Genomic DNA, 12494 nt, shown 5'->3' on the forward strand with positions numbered 1-12494 from the left:
ATAAAGCAGAGCTCAGGAATATATATATGCACACACTATTATAAGCACATATATAAATGTGTTGTATGGTATAGCTGAACTGTAAGGGTGAGTGCAGAAAAGTCGGATTGTCTGGTAGATGGCATTGGGAAAATGATAGAAATCCAAAAAATTACATTGGAGCCATAACTTATATCATAAATAAGATACTCCAGAAACAGTAAACATGATAATAAAAAGTAAAATTACAGAACGAAAAAAATTTAGGAGAATATATGTGTTACCTTGGAGTAGTGGAAAATCATATTGATTAAAACTCTAGGAGGACAAACCACAAAGGAAAGAAAAAAAAGAGAGACAGAGAGAGAGAGAAACAGGGAGAGAATAAGGATTTAACTACAGTAAATTAAAAAGCTACTTTAATGGACAAAAATGACAAAGTTAATAAATGGTTGATAATCTGGGAGAAGATATTTGCAATGAGTAAAATAAACAAGGGGTCGGCATCTAGAATATGCCAGGAATTCCTAAAAATCAAGATGGAAAAGATAGGAAATCCAGTTTAAAAAAAGGGGCAATGAAGAATAATAGGCAATTTCCACCCAGAGAAAACTACCTGGCTAAGAACTCTGGGGAGAGTTGCTCAGTTTCCCTTATAAGCAAAGACAGGCAAATGAAATTAACCATGAGATAGGACTTTACTCCCATTAGTTTGGCAAAGTGTTGAGAGCTGGACACCATCAAGTACTGGTAAAGCAGTGGGAAAGGGGGTATAAATGTGTAACCACTGCAGAGAGCAAGGTGACTTTATAGAGTAGAATTACTGTGTACAATTTGTATGTTAATTGTATTTCAATTAAAAAAAAAATTTAACAAACAAACCCTAAAACCATGTATAACTTATGCCCTGGTGATTCCACGCCTGGGTGTTTCCCAGAGAACCTTCTATACAGATCCATAAGGTAACAGATATGAAGACATGTGTCCATTACTGCATTGTTTCGAAAGCAAGAAATAAGTTAAACCTTGCTGTTCTTGCCAAGAGGATGAATAAGAAAGATGGTACAGGAGACTAGGAATACTAGTGTCGCGGATAGAAGCATTGAGCTAGATGCATTTGAAGAACATGGACAGATTTTAAAAATAATGTTGACTGAAAAAAGTAAAAAACAACCAGACTGACAGAATGCAATCTTTTAGTTAAATTCAAGACACCTGTGCTCCCAACATACAATTTGCAGAGTACAGGTAAAACTTGCTTTATTGGGCTTCGCTTCATTGTGCTTTGCAGATATTGCAGTTTTTATAAACTGAAGGTTTGTGGAAACCTTTGTGTCCAGCAAGTCTATCCAACAGATCCAACAGCATTTGCTCACTTCATATCTCTGTGTCACATTTTGGTGATTCTCATAATATTTCACTTTTTCATTATTATAATGAAGATTTTGAAAAACAAATTGAAAAATTTGTTATGGTGATCTGTGATCACTGATTATGACTCCCTGAAAACTCAGAGGATGGTTAGCTTTTTTGTTGTTGTTGTTTAACAATAGAGTATTTTTAAATTAAGGCATATACATTTTTTAAGACAGAATGCTATTGCACACTTAATAGATACGGTATAGTGTAAACATAATTTTATATGCACTGAGAAAGCAAAAAAAAATTCATTTACTTGCTTTATCGAGGTGGTCTGCCGTGAAACCCTCAATATGTCCCAGGTGTGCCTGCATAGGGGTGGAAACTGTTTTCCCCCTCCCTGTCTTAGTTTCATTGACTGGGGCCCTAGACATTAGACTAACAAAAGACAGAATAACAAGGGAAAAACAGAAGTTATTAACCTGTGCATCCTGTATACTTAGGGGAACAGCCAGTGATGAGTGACTTGAAAGAGGTTTGTTAGCTCTGTGACGAAGGACCCTGGACTTTTTGCAGGATACCCTTGTCAACAAGATCCAAGGCAAAAAGTGTAACATGGTTTCAGTCTGTCCACTCCGGGTTCTGGCTTGTGCTTATGGGTTCCGGCTGTCCCTTGGTCTCCTCCACTTTACATCCATCTTCCCTTCTTGACTGCCTGCCTAGTGTGCTTCATGCTCCAGCATTAGAAGCAGCCAAACTCACCTTGCCAAAGGTGCTTAACTGGCTCCCACAATTGCCCAGTTCTCTGTAGCAAATTATATATATGTGCCTCCTAGTGATTCTGCTTTTCTGGTTGAATGGATACAATTACTGTCTATTTAAGTTTTTATTATTTTCTTTTCAAAATTTTTTGTTTGTTTACTTACTTATTTATAGAGGTGGGGGGAGGGGCAGAGGGAGAATCTTTCTTTTTCTTTTTTTAGATTTTATTTATTTATTTGAGAGAGAGAGAGAATGAGAGACAGAGAGCATGAGAGGGAGGAGAGTCAGAGGGAGAAGCAGACTCCCTGCCAAGCAGCGAGCCCGATGCGGGACTCGATCCCGGGACTCCAGGATCATGACCTGAGCCGAAGGCAGTAGCTTAACCAACTGAGCCACCCAGGCGCCCGAGAGGGAGAATCTTTAAGCAGACTGCCCGCTGAGTGCATGGCCGGATGCAGGGCTGGAGCTCACAACCCTGAGATCATGACCTGAGTTGAAACCAAGAGTTGGATGCTTAACCAACTGAGCCACCCAGGCACCCCAAAGGTTTTTTTGTATTCAAATTTAATTTTGAAATAATTCACACACAGACATATGCACACACTGATATACTGATTTATGAAGAAGACATTACTGATCCACTTGATGCTGGTGGCCTTTTGCTCCCATCAATACTGCATTTGCATTGCTCTCTCTCTCAGGTAACCACTCTCTCTCTTAGGTAACCATTATTCTGAATTTTATGCTTATCATTCCTTTGCTTTTCTTAACGTTCTAATGTATACATCATTTAATTTTGTACATTTTTGGACTTTAAATAAATGGCATAAAATTAGACCACCATATGACAGTGATGACTTATAAAAATTATTTTCTTAAATCTGTGTATCTTTTGTTAAAAAATATTATCTAGATAGGCATCTTCCATCCCATACTGTATGTTTCCCTTGTTCAATTTGATTACATGGATTTTAGACCATCAACCTAGACTGTTGACATTCATTTGGATCTTGGTTCAGCTGTCTAGCATACTACATTTCCCACCTGCTGTGTTTCTTTCCCTCAAGTCTTGCTGAGAATATTTTCTATGTTTCCATTCAAATTATAAAAATATTAGGAGAGTTTCAAAAACAGAGTCCAGACACATATTACTATTAGCTTCACCCTAGTATGGTCTTCTAGCTCAATTCGTATGTCGCTTTGCTGTGTTAACAAAGTGTTCTTAGCATCATTCTTATCATACTGGCTATAATTGTTTATTATCACTCTCAACAGCTAGACAGTAATATCCTTGGTGAAGGGACAAAGACTAATTCCATTTGTATTTTCTGCTCAAATCACAATACTTGGTACTAAATAGACACTCAGTAATTAAATTATCTACTGAATGTTCCAATTTCATTTAGAAGGACAAATAGGAATTCAAGAAATGAATAAGGTGGGAAAAGGTGTTTTAAGCAGTAGAAGCAATTAAGGGGCAGGGTAAATTGAACAAAATTAGGGATAAGCTTAGTACTGTCAAATTTCCTGTAAGGAATTTATATTACAGAAACATAAATAGGCAAATAAGCCAATGATCAGACTAGGCCTTCTGCTGAAGCATCTCCAGAAGTTTCAATAACATACAACAGGAAAATGAAAGTGGGGACCACTGATTCTTGAAAGAAATGTCTTTATTTAAAAGGCATAAAATGGGGGGTTGCCTTTTCTGGTCTTACATTTGGTTTTGAATAGTTTGGTATAACTTTTTTTTTTAAAGATTTTATTTATTTGACAGAGAGAGACACAGCAAGAGAGGGAACACAAGCAGGGGGAGTGGGAGAGGGAGAAGCAGGCTTCCCGTTGAGCAGGGAACCCCGATGCAGGGGCTTGATCCCAGGATCCTGGGATCATGACCTGAGCCAAAGGCAGATGCTTAACAACTGAGCCACCCAGGCGCCCCTGAATAGTTTGGTATAACTTTTAAATGAGCTGGATAAACTGTCATGTTTTTCAGTTGAAAAAGAAACTCAGAGCTATTTGAATATTTGCTTTTGTTCACTTAAACAAGGATTTTTTGACACTTATTTCTTCTTTTTTATTTTGTTTCTCTCTTCTATCTTGCACCAATGGTTTTTGTTCCTGTAATATGCTTGAAGGGCAGGAGAGAGACAGAGGAAGGAAAGTAGGGTGGGGAAGTGGAAAATGGAGGGAGAAAGGGGGAGAGGGATGGGCAGAAGGAAAAGATTTATAGGTTTTCCTCTCAAAGATTCTGATTCAGTGGACTGAATTGAATGGTACTGTAAAACTGAATTTGGAGACATTTCCAGAATTGATGGTGATGTGCAACTAGGTTTGAGAACCATCATCTAAGGGATAAGGTAATGTGTTGACAAACAAATGAACACACAATCACAAAAAAATCATCTGTGAGTCTAGTGTAAGCCAGTGATCAACTATTAGGATATTAGTAATGCCTATCGTTGGAACTGCATCAGCAAATGTCTGTTCTGGTTCTGTCTCTGGATCACATTTTACTGCTCTCCCCTTGGGTCACCTGTAAATCAAACACCAGTAAATTTTCTGAGTTGACCCATGTTCAAAAAACTGACCATTTCCTTGAAAAGATGTTGACATCTTAATTTCAGAGTTCCTCAATGGTTTTATTTGAAATTAGAACAATTTTGAGAGTAAGAACTTCCAAATTCTATTTCTATTGATTAATTTCTCCTCTGTATTAATTAGATTATAGGCTTATAATTTCAATGGTATACATGAAAGAACTATATTAACAAGTGTTGCTTGTAAGAAAGAGCAAATTGTCGAGGCTGGAAAATTATGGGCGGTAATGGCAGAAAGAATCTCTCCTAAGGGGGGAAAAACAAAACCCTGAAAATTGGAAGCTCATGTCCATTCACCTTATTCTCACAACAAGAATCACCTGGAATATTGTTCCAAATTATTCCATAACAAAAGTTTAAAGATAAGAAATGTCTAAGAAAAATAACTACATAAAATCTGAAGTCATAAAAAATTTCTAAGTCAATGCTGACTTGAATACAATATAGAAGTGTTAAAGGAGAACACTGTATATCCAGAGTCCTGATTTTTAAACCAAATTAACTACAATTGGTTGCAGTGTTAAAATTGTACTTTCTTGCATTGGCTATATTTTGAGACACCTTTATTTTCAGTGGTTTAAAATTATTTTCCAGTAAAATACTTTAACAAATCAACCACTGCTTCACTAACATGCAGTTTTCAAACTACAGTGCATTTTTTGTCTTTTTTTAGTATAGAGTTTGATTTGAGAATGAGAGGGATTGAAATAAGCTCAGGTTCGAACCTAGACTGGGAAAATTAGAGTTAAATGGAACAGTCACTGTTATTTGACAGGATTCTGTGGTTATTCTAACAACACTAGTCAGTTCACATCCAAAAAGTTCTGGTAACTTATAAGTTGTATGTATAGTTCCATATTTGAAAAAGTAATACACATTACATTTTGCTTTTTCATAAAGAATTTGTACTTCCAGTCAAATATTTCTGACTTTTCCAACCACATTTTTGGGGATACAGACTTAACTAAAAATTTTGTCATATATATGAGTTTGAAATAATATATCTGAGTATATATGTTATGTACATACCTGTATAGGTGTGTATGTATATCTAGATATCTGCATCTAGTTATACAGATGTGTGTGCGTATGTGTGTGTGTGTGTGTGAGATTTAAAATGAAGTTATGTATTTTAAGGACATATCATATGCTTCCATTCCAAGAGGGCACTACTATTTTGTTAACTGAGAATCTCTGAATAGTCTTTCCCGCAAACAAAATAGGCAAAATACTTTTAAAGTGTTTTATATGACCAATGGGAGATGTTATATAGAGAACAAGAAATAATACTAAAAGCTGTGTTCTAATAGTATGAAATCACTATAATATAGTACAATGTTGATGGAATTCAAATTTTAGAAAAACATTTGGCTCTTGGTGTCAAGTACACAATACCCCTGAGTGCAGAGATGCTAAGTGAGTCTAGTACTCATTCTACTGGAAATGTATACAAAGTTAGTGGAATAGCTGAAATCATGGAAGAAAGTGAATTCCACCTAGGTCATTCTTTAGTAATTAACTGGCAAGGGTTTATCTTCTCTTCCACTCTTCTCTTCCTTTGTGTATAGATGTTACCTTTTCTTCCTGTTTATAAACTTGAGTGGATTACAGAGCAGTGAAACTGAAGGCCAGGTGTCTAGAATTTCAGTTCCTTGAGGAGCAATATCTGATCTCACGTCCTCCACTTCAAAGGGAATGGCTTTGTTGAAATACGAAACACAGGTAGTGTTGGGTCACCAGTGGGCATAAGCAGTTATTTGAAAGTACTCTAGAGATTGCCAAATATTATCGCTTTTAAAGTAAGCTGGGCTGGGGTGCCTGGCTGGCTCAGTTGGTGGAGCATGCGACTCTGGATCTTGAGGTTGTTCGAGCCCCATGTTGGGTAGAGAGATGACTTAAAAAATAAAATCTTGAAAAATAAATAAATGGAGTGAGATAGGGGCTAATTAAAAATTTTTTTGCTATATATTCATAGGACAATTTCTGACAATATTCTAAAGTAAAATGTTTGCTTAACTTTAAATATGTTATCTTTACAGTTTCTAAAGTTTTATTATGTTATATAATCTTTATTGAAAACAAAATATTTTGTAAAGAAACGACAGTATTTTTTATAGATAATACACATAATAATTGTAAACTGAAGATGAATTTTTGCCCTGCCAACCTATGAGGAATTTAGTCTTCCAAAATGCATTTATTTTCAGTTTTAGAGAAAAAGTTGAATAAGTACATGAATGTGTGTGTGCATGCATGTGCATGCACGTGTCTATATCTGGATCCAAAATGTCTGTTTTTTTAGTACTCCCCTATATGTGACATGAATCATTCATCAGTATATTTAACTCTATTCATGAGTAACTTTTTTTTTTTAAAGATTTTATTTATTTATTTGAGAGAGAGAATGAGAGATAGCACCAGAGGGAAGAGGGTCAGAGGGAGAAGCAGACTTCTGCTGAGCAGGGAGCCCGATGCGGGACTTGATCCAGGGACTCCAGGATCATGACCTGAGCCGAAGGCAGTCACTTAACCAACTGAGCCACCCAGGCGCCCATGAGTAACTTTTGAGGGTAACTTAATATGTTTCTTTAAGATTTCTTGACTCATGTATTCAGGAAAATAATTAAATATTGAGATATAATATGTATTTATTATATGTACATTATAATCTCTTAAATGTGATAGATTACCATCAAATAATCTCCATTAATAAAAGCTGGGTGAAAGAATGCTTCACCTTTTAAATCAATACTTACACTGAAAATGACATAGAAGGAAGAAAGGGGAACCCTTAGATCCTTTTCCTTTCAGTTCTTTTTTACTCACCAATAAGTAGAAGGTAGAGTGTTGGTGGAATGTGCATGTACCAAGAAGCAAAATAAAAACAACAAAGTTACTTTTGTGCAATATTTTCACTTACTTGGTAAGAACCAAAAACATGTATGTATAAATGATGACATATGAATTGTGTAATTTCAGTGACTCTGCATATGAATTACATATTCTTATATTTGCATCTAATCTGGTATTGAACAATATAAAGATGAATGGTAAAATTCTTTCTAATAATTAACATTTTTTTTTCTCTACTTAGAGAAATATAAAAGAGGTCAAGAGAAAGACTACAGAAGAAAGGTAAAAAGCTTTATAGTTTAGTACTTGTAACAGAACGTCTTCCTGCTTTTTGAACAGGGACTTCACACTTACATTCTGCACTGGGTCCTGCATATTATGGAGCTATCTCTGCCCAGTTTATGGAGGCCCTGGAGAGAATATCACCGGGGCCTAGAGATCGCGACACTGTCTTCCAAGTGCAGCAGTGTTTTGACCATCCTACGTGATTCCACTATGGTGACAAACCTTTCCAGATTCTCTTTGCTGGTGTGTTGGGACACGCTCACTCAGACTCACCATTGCCCTGACCTGCCCTGTTTATTTGCTTCAACACCAAAGGGACCAGCATTTCTAAAATGTTTTTTCAAAGCATCCTAAGACAGTAGAGCTCTTCTCCTTTGGCTAAGGGGCCTGGCTGGGCTACAAACAGATGGAGAATGTAATTTGTCCCCTCAAAGGTCTGGAAGATGCTGAGACTCTGGAAGAACTTGTTGTACACCTGAGTCTCCAAGGGCCCCCTGATCTGAATGAACTTGCTTTTCAGGCTGTCTCTATGCCATTGACTTTGCTGATGGCTCTATCTGTCCTTTTTATTTCTGGTCCATGCAGAAATTCATTGCAGAAGCTATGAACTGAGATCTTTATTATTTGGATACATACAAAGAAAGCTGAGAAAATGCAGTAAACTCTACTTTCTTAACCAGATTTTTAAGACTAATCCTAATCCATTTATATATTGTCCCAAAAGCATCCCATGCCACTTTTTTTTAAAGTGAGGTCTTTATCTTTCATACTGATTTATTGGTGCTCTTTTATTTTTATTTTTTTATTCAATTGTTTCTATTTTTTTGAATTTTAATAATTTATTTAAGCTAACATTTGTCTAAAAGCAGTATTTCAATGCTTAATCAAGTATAAAAAATATTTTTTAAAATTTAAATTCAATTAATTAATATATAATGTATTATCGGTTTCAGAGGTAGAGGTCAGTGAGTCATCAGTCTTATATAACACCCAGTGCTCATTACATCACATGCCCTCCTTAATGTCCATCACCCAGGTACCCCCTCCCCCCACCCCTCCCCCCTCCAGCAAACCTCAGTTTGTTTCCAATGATTAAGAGTCTCTTATGGTTTGTCTCCCTCTCTGATTTTGTCTTGTTTTATTTTTTCCTCTCTTCCCCTATGATCCTCTGTTTTGTTTCTTAAATTCCACATACCAGTGAAATCATATGATAATTGTCTTTCTCTGATTGACTTATTTCACTTAGCATAATACCCTCTAGTTCATCCCACATTGTTGCAAATGACAAGATTTCAATTTTTTGATGGCTACGTAATATTCCATTATATATATACCACATCTTCTCTATCCATTCATCTGTCAATGGACATCTTGGCTCTTTCCACAGTTTGGCTATTGTGGACATTGCTGCTATAAACATCGGGGTGCACATATCCTTCGGATCACTACATTTGTGGCTCGGAGCTGAGCAGTGGGGTAAATACCCGGTAGTCCAATTACTGGGTCGTAGGGTAGCTCTATTTTCAACTTTTTGAGGAACTGCCATACTGTTTTCCAGAGTGGCTGCCCCAGCTTGCATTCCCACTAACAATGTAAGAGGGTACCTCTTTCTCCACATCCTCGCCAACATCTCTCATTTCCTGACTTGTTAATTTTAGCCATTCTGACTGGTGGTATCTTATTGTGGTTTTGATTTGTATTTCCCTGATGCCAAGTGATGTTGAGCACTTTTTCATGTGTGTGTTGGCCATTTGGATGTCTTCTTTGGAGAAATGTCTGTTCGTGTCTTCTGCCCATTTCTTGATTGGATCATTTGTTCTTTGGGTGTTGAGTTTGATAAGTTCTTTATAGATTTTGGATGCTACCTCTTTATCTGGTAGATCATTTGCAAATATCTTCTCCCATTCTGTCGGTTGTCTTTTGGTTTTGTCAACTGTTTCCTTTCTGTGCAAAAGCTTTTTATCTTGATGAAGTCCCAACAGTTCATTTTTGTCTTTGTTTCCCTTGCCTTTGTAGACGTGTCTAGCAAGAAGTTGCTACGGCCAAGGTCACAGAGGTTCTGCCTGTGTTCTCTAGGATTTTGATGGATTCTTGTCTCACATTTAGGTCTTTCATCCATTTTGAGTCTATTTTTGTGTATCATGTAAGGAAATGGTACTGTTTCATTGTTCTGCATGTGTCTGTCCAATTTTCCCAACATATTGGTGCTCTTTTAATATTAAGGATATTAACTCTTTATAGATGATACACTGTACATATTTTCTCCTAATCTGTATTTTGTTTTTATTTTATGTTGTCTTTCATCATGTATAAATTTTCTTTAAAATTTTATACAGTAGTCAACAGTGTCAGTCTTTTCTCTATTTCTAACATCCTTTTCTATCCCTAAAATAATTTGTAAATCCTTCTATAGCTTTTACACAATTTTATAGTTTTATCTTTAGAACTCTGATGAGTTTGGAATTTATCAGTTAATATGAGGTGTGTGATAGGGATCTAAATATATCTATCAAAATGTATAACACATTAGCCTCTAATTTATTGGATTATCTTTCTCTTCTTCACTATTCTGAAATATCGTATATATATTCTCACGCACAGGTGTGTCTCCTTTTGTCTCTCTATTCTTCACTAAACTATTTGTCTTTTCCTCTACTAATATCACACTCTTTTCTAAATATGGTTCTCCAGTTTTCCTTGAGCTATTTTTATTGTTTTGTTTTGCCAAAATTAACCAGAGTCTGGCTTATTCTGTTGTTTTAAATTAAGTACCATGATTATTACATGAAAATGTGGGGCCAAATGTGATAAAACAAGAACTTAAATAAGAGAAATAAATATTAGAAAGGGAGAAACAAAAAAAAAATCACCATTAGTTGCAATTTGTGTGATTTTTCTACATAGAAAATCCTGGAAAGTCAATAAAAAATTATTAAAAGGAACAAAATAATTTAGTAAGGTGACCAGTTAGAAGATAATATATATGACAATACTTTTTTTTTTTTTGGAAAAGCAAACTGGTTTTTATTCTAAACAGTGCAAGGGCGGGGTGCGGTGTGGAAGGGGGCTCTCCTGTACCACAATGTGACTCTCAGCAGACAGAGCTGAGGCTTGGATGGACGACTCACCACAGGCCAAGCCTCTTGTCACCTGAGGGTTTGCCTGTGCTGCGGAGAACTGGGGCCCTTGGGGGGGTAGGGGGGCAACCCCTCTCCTGAGTCACATCCATGCCCACCTCCCCCCCAACCCCCCCACCCCCCCAGCCAGCAGTGACACACAGCACCCTCCCTGCGGCCTGTGGCTGCCAATACCACCACAGCTTGCTCTGCGGGGAGCCCATGTGTTCCAGCTGCTGCAGCTGCAGACAGGAGACAGTGGACTTAGGCAGCCATAGTGGCCTCAGGACGCTGTGCTGGCCCCTCACGAGTGAGGCCTGGATCCCCTCCTGCAGCACCTACTCATCTAAGCCCAAGCCAGCCTCCCCTCAGAGGAACCCTCGCAGATCTGCTACCCAGACCCCAGGCCTGGAGGGAGCTGGGCTGAGCCTTCGCTGTGGGACCGGAGGCCATGTAAGGAAGTCCAGGGGCAAGAGGCCTCGCTCCAACAGGATGGGGAATAGGCAGGCAACTCAGCCAGGCCACCTGGGGTAGGAAGGAGTTGGAGTGGCCAGTGCCCTGCCAGGGCCCTGCACAAGATGCCCTCCATCAGTGCTTACAGCTTCAGCTCAGAGAGCTCCAGCCACCGGAAGGCCCCAGCTGTGTAGGCCAGGCCAGCCAGGAGGCTGCAGAAGAGCTGCAGGAGGGGTGGCTCGGAGCTGAGCAGTGGTGTCAAGGCGAGGAGCAGCTACGGTAGGTAGCAGCCACAGTGATAGTACCCCCTGCGGAGGTCTAGGCTGGTAACCCCGCCCTGCCAGCATGGCCGGGGGCGGACAGGCATGGAGCCGTAGCCCCCAGCTGCACTGGAGACCCTGAGTCCCACAGCCAGGGGGAGCAGGGCAGAGGCAAGCAGGAACTGCAATGTGCCCAGGTAGCACTCCTGCTACCAGCCCAGTGTGGGCAGGAGCATCAGGCTCAGGAGCAGGCCAGGTCGGGCCATGTAGCCCTGGGCATGGGTTGGCAGCCAGTGAGCCTGTCAAGGGTCCAGCGGCAGCTCTGAGGCCTGGGTGAGGCTGGGGCCAGTCCCCACCAGTCACAGGTTGCTCAGCAGCAGCATCAGGATGGAGGAGGCAAGAGGCAGCGCTGGGGACAGTAGGGGTGGGTGGGGGGGATGCTCTGGCATGCATAGAGTGGCTGAAGGTGTCAAGGGTGGTCTTGGGGCTGTGTGCTTACTGAGAAGCCCAGAGGACTGAATGAGAACACAAGGATAGGGAAGATTCTTCTGAGTGATAGAGAGATTTTTTTTTTAATTTATAGAAATAACAAAATACAAACGTTTATTTTAAAATACCTTTAACAAGACAAAAACAAAAAATTTTTAATTTTTAATTTATAGAAAATTTTTTACTTTATAGAAATTTTTTAATTTATAGAATAAAAACATATTTTAAATTTATAGAAATAACAAAGTACAAATGTTTATTTTAAAATACCTTTAACAAAGACAAGAACAAAAAAATGTTATGAATTATATACTCACGGATATATTTATTTATTTTAA

The 12494-nt window shown here is 38.4% G+C and overlaps 1 pseudogene; it reads right to left on the reverse strand.

The window, feature by feature from the left end:
* Positions 1 to 4862: 4862 nt before the first annotated feature.
* On the reverse strand, positions 4863 to 12116 carry LOC123835614 (rhomboid domain-containing protein 3-like; annotated as a pseudogene).
* Between the last annotated feature and the right edge of the window lie 378 nt (positions 12117 to 12494).

Source organism: Mirounga angustirostris, unplaced genomic scaffold (assembly GCF_029215605.1).
Source record: "Mirounga angustirostris isolate CCGP_5_RB_7025 unplaced genomic scaffold, mMirAng1.0.hap1 SCAF_7, whole genome shotgun sequence".
Lineage (NCBI taxonomy): Eukaryota > Metazoa > Chordata > Mammalia > Carnivora > Phocidae > Mirounga > Mirounga angustirostris.